The sequence below is a fragment of the Chionomys nivalis genome, chromosome 11 (genome assembly GCF_950005125.1).
Source record: "Chionomys nivalis chromosome 11, mChiNiv1.1, whole genome shotgun sequence".
NCBI classification, from domain to species: domain Eukaryota; kingdom Metazoa; phylum Chordata; class Mammalia; order Rodentia; family Cricetidae; genus Chionomys; species Chionomys nivalis.
In genome coordinates, this window is record NC_080096.1 from 64,187,523 (window position 1) to 64,201,810 (window position 14,288).

Here is a 14,288-nt window from a genome sequence, read left to right on the forward strand (position 1 = left end):
AATTGTCAAACCATGTCTGATACAAGAGTGCCTGTACATCTGGTCACTCTTTTGTTATTTTCAGGTTTTAATCAGTTGTGCCTACAGCCTAGTAATGTGAGTACATACTAGGACATTCTTTTCGATGCGTAAAAGAAACCAGAATATTTCTATTGATGATTGATTACATACACAGTGGACAAATACGTTTTTCTTCTGTATCTCTAGGCGATTCGGATCTCACGAATGAAACCATTCCTGTATAAGTAGGCTTTAGTGACTAGATTTGCCCCACTAGTGCTGTCTCAAAAGTGCACTTGAGTTGCTGCATGTGAAATCCTACAGCAAAATTTTATAGTTCTTATGGCAGTTTGATATATTATTGTAATAATATATAATAATATATTTACCCATTCTCCAGTTATTAGACTTTTGGGGGTGTTCTCCTGTACATTTTTTTTGTCTTGTGAAAAATACCCTTATAAATAATCGTTAAATGTTTTCTGTTGAATATTATATATATCACGGTAAATATCTGTAGAGGGAGTTGTTAGTCTTGAGGCTTGGGAATATGTATAAAATAATTTTAAATTACTTTCTAAATTGTTTATATCATTTCCCATTTTCATCAGCATTGTTCAAGGTTGCTAACACTTAGTATTAATAGACTTATTTGTCAACACTGCATTGAATTCTTTACCTTTATTCCCAGCTTCACTTCCTGTGGTTTCAATTATTTGTAGTCAGCCAGTCTGAAAATATCAATCAGTAAATTCTAGGTATAAGCAGTTCACATGGTTTAAACCGTGTGCCTTCTGTGTGGAATGATGAAACCTCATACCAACCATCTGGACCCGATTCATCTTAGTTCTGTGTTTCCACCCTCTGTGAGCTCCTCATTCTCTGTTATTAGCATGCTGCTCTGACCTCTCCTTAGCTCCCTGGTTCTTGTGGTCTCCATCAAGTGAATTTGGATGGGGGTCACAGATTATAGTATAAAATGCAAAGGGAGGTTATTGTAGAAGAATATCAGGCATTCTCAAGGATGGGATGTGACAATAACCAGAGGGACAATTATGTCAACCTACATATTTAGATATCTTTTGTGTGTGTGTGTGTGTGAGTGTGTGTGTGTGTGAGTGTGCGTGTTTCATGTTTTTATTTGGGTGGGAGGCAGGAGGGAAACAGGGTGAGAGAAAGACTGGAAACAGGCAGCCTGCTAAGTTCCCTTATCAAACAGGAAGCGCTTTTATTCTGACAGCAGGCTCACCGCAGGGAAAGGGCACATTGAATTAGTTCTTATGGGAGAGAAGAGTGCTAAACCTTTAGAAAGCCTCCAGTGACAAAATAACCATATACAGTGTGTGTGTGTGTGTGTTTAGTTCAATGTCATATCCCTACCCAGAGTCAGAGAGACAATTCATATCTCCCTGTTTTGACCAGTGGTCAAAGACCTGGGGTTTCGACTCCCGGTTTTATAAGCTGATTATGAAGGGGGTTCAGCCTCGGTGACATTCCAACCTGCTGAAGTCTGAAAAGCCTGAGGAGTGGATTCAGAGATTATCAGGCCAACTATAAAGATACTGAGATTCATGGGTTCAAACAAGTTTTATGTATTTATCAATGACTTTATGATGTAAGAGTAGTGATGCTGGAAGCCTGCATCCTGAAGACAGCCTAGAAGTGATTCTCTTCACAGAAAATGTGTAAGTTTTATTTGGTAAGGAAGAAAAAAACAAAACCAAAAATATGTTGATGTTTCTAAATTATATAGTAAGAATGACTACAGCAAAACAAAGTAGATACAAAAATCCTTACTCGGTGTGATTTCATACATTCACTGGGAGGTGTGGAATGTATCCTCAGATGATAGATTAGTGAACCTTCTGCATATTGTCAACTAGATAAAGCATCAAATATATATTTTTAAAAGGTTTATTTTTATTTTATACATATGTGTGTTTTTGTCCGCTTGTGAATCTGTGTACCATCTGCATGCAGTTCTTGCAGAGGCCAGAAGAGGGCATCATATCCTCTGGCACTGGAGTTGCAGAGGTTTGTGGGCTGCCTTGTGCCTCTGGAAAAGCAGGTAGTACTCATAATCTCTGAGTCATCTCTTAAGGCCCCCAAACACCAAATATTAATTGTTATGACTTTTCATGAGCACTCAATAATTTTTACCTTGTTTCTAGTTCTTCATTATCTCTGGTATCTTAATTTTAGAGATAATTTAATTACTGTATTTCTCCTGTCTCTCTCCAAGTCCTCCTGTTTACTCCTCACCATTCTCCTTCAAATTTATACCCTCTTTTTTTCTTTTTTTCTAATACTTTTTTATTACTTTATAAATAATGTCATTCAAAATTTCCACTTCCTTCCCTCCTGCTCCCCGTCGCCCTCTTCCCTCCCCCTCCAGTCCTAAGAGAGGGTAAAGTACCCTGCCCTGTGGGAAGTCCAAGTTCCTCCCCCCTCCATCCAGGCTTAGAAAGGTGAGCATCCAAATAGACTAGGATTCCAAAAAGCCAGTACATGCAGTAGAGACAAATCCCAGTGCTATTATCATGGTATGCCCTCTTTTTTCACTAGTTGTTATGAACTTGAGTGTTGTGTGTGTGTGTGTTTATTTTCATTTTTTTTATTGGTAATAAAGAGTATTTTCTTTATACAATATATTCTGATCATGGTTCTCCCCCTCATCTCCTCCCCTTTCCTTCCCTCCCCACCATCCAACTCCATGCCTTTTTTTCTATCTCTTAAGAAAATAATCAGGCAAATAAAAAAGACAAAGAAGAATACAACCAAATGAACAAACTAACAAAGAAAGAATAGGTGAAACATATATATATATATATATATATATATATATATATATATACACACACACAGAGTCCATGAAAGCACAAAATTGGAATCATAATATACAAGCAAAAGACCAGTAGAAAATGTCAAAAACAAAGCAGTAAGAGACAAAAATGTCCTCCAAAAATACATTTGAGCTCATTTTGTGTTGGGCATGAGACCTGTCCTTGGGTAGATTACTCTTGTCTTTTGGTAAACTTGAACATCAGATTGATTCCTTAGTCTCTCTCTCTCTCTCTCTCTCTCTCTCTCTCTGTGTGTGTGTGTGTGTGTGTGCTTGTTCTTGCTGATTCAAGTGTGTGTATGATGGAGGCCAGAGGTCAACCTCAGACACTCCTCCTCAAGTGTTGACCACGACTTTGTTTTTAAAGGCATGGTCTTTCTTTTTTTTAAAAAATATTTATTTATTTATTATGTATACAATGTTCTGTCTGTGTGTATGCCTGCAGGCCAGAAGAGGGCACCAGACCTCATTACAGATGGTTGCAAGCCACCATGTGGTTGCTGGGAATTGAACTCAGGACCTTTGGAAGAGCAGGCAATGCTCTTAACTGCTGAGCCATCTTTCCAGCCCCTAAAGGCATGGCCTTTAATTGGTCTGAAAGTCACTGATCAGGCTAGTCTGACTGTCCAGCAAGCCAGGGACACATCTGTCCCATCTCTCTCATCCAGCATTTGAATCACCAGTGCTAACAACCACTCTAGTTTTTGTTTTTTGTTTTGTTTTTTTTTTTTTTTTTGAGTATAATAGAGGGTTATTTATTTAAGGGTAGACTCACAGATCACAATTCTCTGCTCAAATGGGGAACAGCAACCGAATCCTGCAACTGGAAGAGAGACTGGATCCATGCTTTACATCAGCATTTATAGTAAAAGGCCACGCCCAAGTAGGTTAGTAACTTGAAAGCTACTGGCTGTAGGAATTCCTATAACACTCCCTGTCTCTCCCTTCCCTTTCAACCCACTCCCATGGTCCCCATGCTCCCAATTTACTCAGGAGATCTTGTCTTTAACTACTTCTCATGTAGATTAGATCCATGTATGTCTCTCTTAGGGTCCTCATTGTTGTCTAGGTTCTCAGGGATTGTGATTTGTAGGCTGGGTTTCTTTGCTTTATGTCTAGAAACCACTTATGAGTTTATACATATGATAATTGTCTTTCTGGGTCTGGGTTACCTAACTCAAAAGGATGTTTTCTAGCTCCATCCATTTGCCTGCAAAATTCAAAATGTCATTTTTTTTTCCTGCTGTGTAGTGATCCATTGTGTAAATGTACCACATTTTCCTTATCCATTCTTAGGTCGAGAGGCCTTTTTGTTGTTTCCAGGTTCTGGCTATGACAAACAATGCTGCTATAACATAGTTGAGCACATGTCCTTGTGGCACAATTGAGCATCCTTTGGATATATACTCAAAAATGGTATCATTGGGTCTTGAAGAAGGTTGTTTCCTAATTTTCTGAGAAATCAGCACACTGATATCCAAAGGGGCTGAACCAGCTTGCATTCCCACCAGCAATGCAGGAGTGTTCTTTTTACCCTACAACCTCTTCATCATAAGTTGTTATTAGTGTTTTTGATCTTGGCCATTCTTACAAGTATAATATGGAATCTCAGAGTTGTTTTGATTTGCATTTTTCTGATGACTAAGGATGTTGAAAAACATTTCCTTCAGTGTCTTTTAGCCATTTTAGACTTCTCTGTTGAGAGTTCTCTGTTGAGGTCTGTAATCCATTTTTTATTGGATTATTTGTTCTTTTGATGACCAATTTTTTTAGTTCTTTGTCTATTTTGGAGACCAGGCCTCTGCCCGATAACCACCACTCTAGTTTTTTAATGCAGGTTCTGGGGATTGAACTCAGGCCCTCATGCTGTGGGATATGCGCTTCTTACTGAAGCATCTCAAACCATTAGCTTTTACATCTCTTTATGCTTGAAGTACTGGACGTGTAAAAAAAAGAGCAGAGCTTAAAAACTTACGTTGAGGCACTATGAATAATTGAATAGATTATCTATTTCCTTCACTTCTTCCTGATAATGGCTATTGTCTGCAAAGTAATAGTTTCTAAGTTGAGTAAGAAAAGATGAGTGTAAGTGGAGTTTGGAAATATGACTCAGTTATGAAAGCCACTTCTCTCTTAATATTTACTAATGCTAATTTTTATGATTTAAATTTAACATTTTATTTCATTACTTTAAGACAGGGTCTCACCATGTAGCACTGGCTGTCCTAGAACTCACAATGTTGACTATACAGAGATTCACCTGTGTCTATCTCCTAAGCGCTGGTTAAAAGGAACATGTTACCAACTTGGCTAAGTTCAACATTTTAGTTAGATGCATGTCACTTGTTGTCCATTTATGACATATACATTACTCTGTAGTGAATACTTGCTATAAACATGAATTCTGTCCCATTTGTAAGGCTCCAGGTTGAATCGTGCAGGTTTAAATGTTCTGTCACACTGAGCATTTGTCTTCAAGTTTTGAGTCTTTATCTTAAAAATGCCTCAGAATTCTAGTGGGCACTCACACTTATCCATCAACATCTCAGGTTTCTTAGCCACTCAGGGCAAAATTATTTGTGAAAAATGATAGATATAAAATAACATTTAGATTGTTTTTTATCAAAGGCTTTGAGTTTATAAAAATAGACTTTCTTGTCAGATTAATTGTTGTGGAGTATTGCTTTACACTTTGTAAAGATGTGTCACTGTGATTTGTTTAATAAAGAGCTGAATGGCCATTAGCTATGCAAGAAGAGGTTTGGTTGGATTTCTGGGGACAGAGAGCTCTGGGAAGAAGAAAGGAGGGGCTCTGAGTCAGATGCAGGGAGAGCAAGACATGCAGGCAGGGAAGGAAAAGCCACAAGTCACGTGGCAACACGTAAATGAATCCAAATGAGTTAATTTAAGTTCTAAGAGTTTGTGGAGCCTAAAAGAAGAGCTTTCATAATTAATAATAAGTCCTGTGCCATTTTGTTGTGAACTGGTGTTCCAAAGAACAATCCCCCTACACTTACTAAATGGTCATTTCTGTCTCGTGAGTAAAATTGGTATGATGAACGCCTGTGCAGCGAGGTCACTGCCTCTGTCTTCCAGCATGTCACGTGTGCAGAATGTCTCAATATGTTTTTTTTTTTCCTTTCTGAAACTCTAGTTGAAGCTGTAGACTGTTTATCAAAGTAGTATGTGTTAGCATTAGGGAAAAGAGCATGAAGCCCAAGGCTGTCACTCAGCATAAAATAATTTTGTGACTTTTTCCTATAGTTCTAAAATCAATTGTAGTTAAAAAAATACTTATATCTTTAAAAATATATTTAAAACTCACTGCTTTCCTCATGTGTACTCAGTTGTATACATATAGATAAACACAGTGTGTCATGCTATATTGAAAGACAAAAAGACTACCACGATGGCCCTCACACAATTTTATCTAATTTTCATAGTTCCTCTAGACCACTGCTGATTTCTATATTCAACTGACATTCTGAAATAAGGCTGAGAATACAAAGAGTGATGTACTTGTCCTGAAAGCTACCACATGGCCTCAGTGAACATTAGCCTTTTAAATTGTTTGGGTCTCATTTCCTCATATGTAAAATGGATGTAATAAACATATATTGTTAGAACCAATACAGCTTAAACAAAAGTTAGCATTAGGGTAAATATAGAAAAACACTAAGATAAGTGAAAGTTGGGTATCTTCTCTCCCTCCCTCAAGACAGGGGTTCTCTGGGTAATAACCCTGGCTATCCTGGAACTCGCTCTGTAGATCAGACTGACCTCAAACTTACAGAGATCCACCTGCCTCTGCCTCCAGGGATTAAAGATGGGTGCCCCCACTGCCCAGCAACAGTAGGTATTTGAAATGAAAGGAAATATTGAAACTGATGTCAACCATGACTGTCTTAGATTGCAGTGCATTAACACAGTGCTTTGACTACCACTGACATCCAGGCACCAAGGAAAGTGAAACATTTCCAACAGCCTGCTCTAACAAAGCGTGAAAGCCTGCAAATGGACACACTGTCTTCTGGTGTCTTCTAATTCAGGACGTTGGTGGAGAGAGTATGAAGGAAAGATATATACATAGTTCCTCTTTGCTCTAACATTGCAGAAAGTTTAAAATGTCATCAGATATTATAGTGTATGTCAGATATGAATGGTAAAATCTGTGTCTGACATCCCCTAGCTCATTGCAGAAAACAGTTGTAGAATTTTTTGAGTAAAACTTATGTCTTGTTGTCTTAGGGTAGTACACTTGGCTAAGGCTAGTGCAGTGGGAGCCGGATAACGCTTTCACAGAGAAGATAAACCTCTTACCAGTTAACAGTAGAAATGCTTAAATATCTTTAGAAAACTGCTAATGTTGAGTTGTACATACAAAGAAATAGATTCGAATTGACAGGAAATAAGCTAAGACAAGGGAACTTAAGAGAATTTAGAACCATGATGCTCAGAGATGGACACATTGGCAGCCCTACAGCTGCAATCGACTGGTGTGTGAGTATTGCAATTCTGCTTAGATTATAGTTCAGGAAAGCAAGCCTGAGTAACTTTTCTAATTTCTGAAGTCTTGTGGTTGTCATTCATGAATCCAATATCTAAAAAATAGAGAACAGGAATCTGGCTTAAATTGAGAGACGGAACTTGTTAGAATCAAATGTATTTTTTCTTGTGAGAAATTTGTTAATAAATATTAATGTTTTGTGATTATTTGTACCAAATGTAGCAAACACACAAATTACCCAGTTAAATGGTAATGCTGTATTAGTGAATTCTCTCCCTAGCTGAACTAAGCTTGCCTATTGGCGGCAACTCTGTGCGTGTTAAGGCAACTGGAACGTGTCCATTAGGCCAGTCATGTGCTTTTACCACAAGGAGAAGCTTAGATTCAGTGAACACAAGGGAAGGAGTGTGAGGCCTGTGTTCTGTGTGCAGCAAACACCCTGTCAAACACATGTTTGATTTAGGAGGAGATGGGTTGCTGCCTGTGCTTTGTAGCACCAGGGACCCTATCAAACACAAGTCTGATTTAAGATGGAATAGTTTGCAGAGGTTTGAGAATGAGGTTTCTAAAAAACTGTGCTGTTAGTTTCTTAGATGAACCATTGAATCTGAACAGCAAATCCCAAATATTGGCATGGGGCCACCTAGCAATAATTTGATTTCTCTTCATTGGAATTGCTTCTTGCTGAAGTAAGAGAAAATAATTTAAAATGTTTATTTTTTGCTGAAGATTTTATATTCTCCCTTTCTTAGCAGGTGACCTTGTAAGAGTGCCTGTCGAATACCCTGTGGATACCTGTGTGAGTTGAGAAAGCAACCAAAGATGGGGGTTTAGAATGGGACGGAATATTTGTGCAGTTACAGCTGCTGCACTTGCCTCCAGTGTGAACACAGTGCTTTCTTTAGTTGTGTAGGAACATTATTCCATAACCTTTCTCTTCTGTTCTTGACTCAAAAGCCAGAAACATGTGATCTAAACTGCCAAACTCTGCTGCTTTATGGGGACAGAACATGGCCCCTCATTCAATTGCATCTTTTTGATCATTACCTTCACTACCTAAGCTTGACTGTCCTGGAATTTGCTCTATAGATTAGGTTGGTCTCGCACTCGAGGATCTGCATCCTTTGTCTATTGAGTTTTTAGGTCCATGCCTGGACCTAAACCATTCTTTAATTCCTTTTCACAAGATGAAAGTTTAGCTGGGTGTAATCTTGTCCTGAGGTCACCACTCCCTTTATTCCATTTAATATCAGGTGTTTCTTTAACTTGTTTATATTCTTAAACACAAGGTTTAACCCTACTCTACTTCCTGGTGACCCTTTTTATCTTCAGTCTATACATTTTCTATTTTTATTTTCTCAACTTGGTCCTTTTCATTACAAATTCTGATAAGACTGAACATTAGTAACCACAAAATAGAGTCTATACTGGCTACTTTGAGAGTTTCTTTGCTAATAGAATTAATCTAAAACTCTTTACTCTAACCTCAAATAGACTTTACAAACAAGGGCAAAAAGCAGCAACATTCTTCACAAAATATACACAAGAAGATCTGTAGGCCTATCACAGAACTACTCTAGTTTCTTTTTACCAAATTTTGTCTTAAGGTTTTTATTGCTGTGAAGAGACACCAAAACTACAACAACTTTTATAAAGGAAAACATTTAATTAGGGTTGGCTTACAGTTTCAGAGGTTTAGTCCCTTATCACCATGGCAAGAAGAATGGCAACATCCACACATTCTGGTGCTCGAGAAGGAGTTAAGAGTTCTATATTCTGATCAGCAGGCAGCAGAAGACTATGTGATACAGTGCCTATAGCTTCAGTATATATGAGACCTCAAAGATCATCTCCAAATGGCACAGTTCCTCCAACAAAGCCACACCTACTCCCACAAGGCCACGCCTCTTAATAGCACCATTCTCCATGGGTCAAGCATTCAAATATGTGAGTCTACGGTGAGTATTCATTTCAAACTACCATGCATAGTTGAAGTGGGAGCTTCGGGCTGTGTTCCTGCCACCCCAGCTCCTGCTCACCTGGCTAGCTTATGCCCCGAAATAAAAACACACAAATAGTATTCTTTTAAACACTGCTTGGCCCATTTCTATTCATGTGTGTAGCATCCCAAGGTGCGCTTACCCGGAAGATTCTAGCCTATGTCCATCCTGGGTCAGAGCTTCATCACATCTGCTCTGGAGAGGAGAGCATGGCGTCTGTCTCTCAGAGGAGTTACCCTGCATCTGAGCTCACTTCCTCTTCCTCCCAGCATTCTGTTCTGTTTACTCCACCCACCTATGTTCTAACCTATGAGGGCCACTCAGTTTCTTTATTTTTAACCAATGACCTTCCTCCATCACATAGTATCTGCCAGAAGTTCATCAGTTAGGTTAGGATTAGATGTCTATCAACTAACAAGTCAATTAGTGAAAATGTGGAGCTATACATACTTTGATACTACTCATAGTGGTCATAAAGTTTATAACTTTCATAGGTTTATAACGTTCACAGGTAAATGACAGACCTGGAAATGTGTGGTGGAAATTTAGTGTTGTTGACTTGAGAGCAGTGCTGCTGGTGTCAAGATCACATGCCTTTCTTGTGCTTCTCTATCCTGAATGCATGGGTGGAATGGGTACTGGAGGTTGTCTCCAAAGAGAAGGCAGCACATCACAGAAATTGTGTCACAATAACGACTTTCACCAAGAAGCATCCCAGGAAGAGTGCTGTCTTCAGGAATCCCCAGGCAAACAGAAGATTGGAAAAAAGAAAACCCAAGCCTTGTCCAAGTCTATACAATGTTCATGAATCTTCTGCTAGACACCATTATCCCTTAGTAATAGCCCCATTGACAGGAAACCTAGAGGCTGATGCTGTCTCCTGAGGTTGGGGAAATATTACACTTCCAACTTAGCAATATTACAGATTCATAAGTAATTCAGCCATAAAAGATTTATGAATGGTTGTGGGTGTCCCACTGGAAATGTCAGACAAATTTTTCTGTTAACTTTTAGTAGCATCTTTACTAAACTGCACTAAAAATACCTACTACCCGAAGTTAAATGCTGAAAACCAAAGACTAGGAAACTTCTGGAATATTGGATTAAACTCCTTTTTGTTGTCTATTTTGGGCACAATTTGTAAAATTTTGAGGTGGGCTCATGTAAAAACTATCCTTACTAGGAAGAGACTGAAAATCATCTTCAAAACAAACTATCAACTTTGGATAAAATCAGGAAAATACTGAAGTAGGGACCTGTCACACCAGGACAACTACTAAGGAAGATGAAACAGGACACATTGAAGTAGATGTCAGGAAACTCCCAGAGGGAATCTCACAGTCTATGGGAGCAGGTCAGCAATCTCAAGAGCTTTCTTTTGTTTTTATTTTAAAGTGATCTGTTAATGTTTATTTGTCTTTTAAAAACTTGTGAATTACTATTTCTCAGTTTTTATACTTGAATTTTTTAAATATATATTTTTTTTGATTCTTTGGAAATGTCACATCATGTATCCAATCCACACTCATCTCCCAGTCCTTCCACATCCCAATGTCTTCTTCACCCTGGTAGCATCTCCTGCAAAGGAAATCTCAAAAAGAAATAACAAAAATAAAGTAAAAATAAAAGTAAAACATTCAAATAAGAATATTAAAACAAACAAAATACCAAAATTAAAACCAACCAAGATCCCACTTGGATCCTCCATCTTTCTTGCCTCTCCATTGCCTGTTCGTTTTTTCTAGTGACATTGGAAGCTTCAGTGTATGATGTAGCATACACTCTTTTGTCCAAACAGCTTTATTTGCAACTGTTATTTGTACAGCTTATTGTTTGTCAGATTCAAGGCCACTGGCTTCTGGTACACCAACAATGCAGTGCTGTAGGAATTCCTACTGCCAGTAACCTTTCAGTTACCACCCACTTAGGCATGGCCTCTTATAGTATAAATGCTGATGAAAAGTGCATGGTCGCCCTCTCTTCCGGCAGAGTGATTCCGTTCCTGTTCCCTGTTGATGCAGAGGACTATAATCTGAGTCCATCTCTAAATAAATAACTCTTTATTATATTCAGTTTTGATCTAGTGTGGGATTTCTTTTTAGCATCCTAGCTGCCTGGCTAGCTTATGACCAGAAATAACAACACACAAATTGTATTCATTTAAACGTTGCCTGGCCCATAAACTCTAGCCTCTTACTGGCTAACTCTCACATCTTGATTAACCAAGCTCTATTAATGTGTGTAGCACCATGAGGTGGTGGCTTGCCAGGAAGATTCTAACCTACATCCATCTTGGGTTGGAGCTTCATGGCGACTACTTGATTCTGCTTTCTTTCTCCCAGCATTCTGTTTGGTCTACTCCATCTATCTAAATTCTGCCCTATCAAAAAGCCAAGGCAGTTTCTTTATTAACCAATGAAGGTAACAAATAGACAGAAGACCCACCTACATCAGAAAATATTCCCAGAAATAGATTGCATAATGCTTTATTGACCTTGAATTTTCTTAACGCTAATGAGAAAGAAACAACAGCAGCAGAGAAACATTGGATAATAGAAAAAGACTCCTGAATTAAATCAGCTGATGTATTTCAAGGATGTGCTTACCTCACAATGGAAGCCAGGAGATTTGCTACATTGGGGAAGGGTTTTTTCTCTTGTTTCAACAGGAGAAGAAAAGTTATGAATACCATCAAAGTTAATAAAGATTCAGTTTGAAGAAGAGAAATCACTTTAGAAAGAGAAATAACGACTCATCCACAGAGGTGACAACCATTCAGGTGGTAACAAAACCTCATAAGGGTTGAGGCAGTGTTCTGTTCTTGCATTAGCAGGAAAATACTTATTTTCAGAAAGCTAAGAGACCCTTGACATCTAGATGCCTAAAGAGGAAAAGATAATTATCCAGACAGGATCACCAAGCAAATAGAATTATTACTTATGAGGACAAGTCATCTGAGGGTAAAAATCTCTGAATAATAAATAAATAATAGTCATGGCACACTTAAAAATCAAAGCTGGCTTTGGAGTTGGACAATGACTCTGCTGTTCTCTAAATCCAAGCATGTTGTTAAAAAAAATTCAGAGTTTCTGTTTCATGTTAGGATCCATAGTGTGGGACAGAAAGATAAAAGAATTTAGAAAAAAATACTTTTCTCCATACCTAGTTTTGTCTCTATAGTACCTTTCTTTGAATATATATGTCTGTATAAATAATGTTTAAGTTTTCCACAATGAACAACAAATTTTCCTAAAGTAATCTTTGAAGTTTCCAGGAAGAAGATGAGGCCCCACAACAACAACTCCACCTGGTTGATATGGCATCATGATTCTGGTAGTGCTACTATAAGACCTGTTTTGGGTAACAGCTGCTCAAGAGGGGTCCAGCTTGGTTAGCTGAAATGGTGTACTTTTTTTCTTTTCCTTTCTTTCTTTCTTTCTTTCTTTCTTTCTTTCTTTCTTTCTTAAAAATTTCTACCTCCTCCCATCCTCCCAATTCCCTCCCACTCCCCCCACTCCTGCTCCCCTCCACTCTCCAGTCCTAAGAGAAGGTAGGGTACCCTGCCCTGTGGGAAGTCCAAGCCCCCCCCCATCCAGGTCTAGGAAGGTATGCATCCAAACAGACTAGGATCCCAAAAAGCCAGTACATGCAGTATCATCAAAATCCAGTGTCATTATCACTGGATTCTCAGTCCACCCTCATTGTCAGCCACATTTAGAGAGTCTGGTCTGATCACATGCTTGTTCAGTCTCAGTTCAGCTGACCTTGGTGAGCTCCCATTAGATCAGTCCCACTGTCTCTGTGGGTGGACGCACCCCTTACGGTCCTGACTTCCTTGCTTATGTTCTTCCTCCTTCTGCTCTTCATCTGGGCCTTAGGAAGCACAGTCTAGTGATCCAATGTGGGTCTCTGTCTCTATCTCCATCCATTGCCAGATAAAGGTTCTATGGTGATATGCAAGATATTCATCAGTATAGCTATGGGAGAAGGCCAGTTCAGGTACTCGCTCCTCTGCTGCCCATGGACCTAGCTGGGGAAATCTCCTTGGACACCTGGAAACCCCTCTAGAGTCAAGGCTCTTGCCAACCCTAAAATGGCTCCTTTATTTAAGATAACTTCTTCCCTGCTTCCATATCCACCCTTTCTCCATCTCAGTTATCCCATTATCACAAGCTCTCCCCAATCCTCCCCTTCTTCCTTTTCTCCTTCCATCTCCCCTTCCCCCAACTTACCGCCACCCCCCTGCTCCCAATTTTTTCCTGGAGATCTTGTCTACTTCCAATATCTAGGAGGATAAATGTATGTTTTTCTTTGGGTTCAGCTTCTTATTTAGCTTCTCTGAGATCATGAACTGTAGGCTCAATGTCCTTTATTTATTGGTAGAATCCACTTATGAGTGAGTACATACCATATTCCTCTTTTTGGGTCTGGGTTTTCTCACTCAGTAAAGTGAATGGTGCACATTTTTGCAATGTTCTGGCCAAAACTCCAAATAGGAAGTTCAGAAAAATCCTACCGAATACTCAGAGACTATTTGCAATTATACCAGACAATAATTTTGCAATTATCCCAGACACCATTTTACTTTCACAGGATCCCATAGAAAGAACATCACCCCCCATGACAGCTGGAAGTAATTCCAGAAGATGACATCTCCTCTCCCAACAAAGTTTGTCCTCAGGGTTAGGGACATCATTTAGGAGTTGATTATAATTGTTACAGGGTTGAGGGTATGGGGGGAATTATGTAAGCTCAGGGATCTTTTTGAAAAAAAAAAGGGAAATTGGACAGAGTAATAGATTAGTGTAAGCTTACTCACACTAATAATAATAGTGAGTAATAGAGTGAATACTTGTGAGCTATTATTTAGGTGATTTACATTGATATAGATTCTTGTACATTGATAAAAACTCTAATTATATCGAATATGTTTCTATTT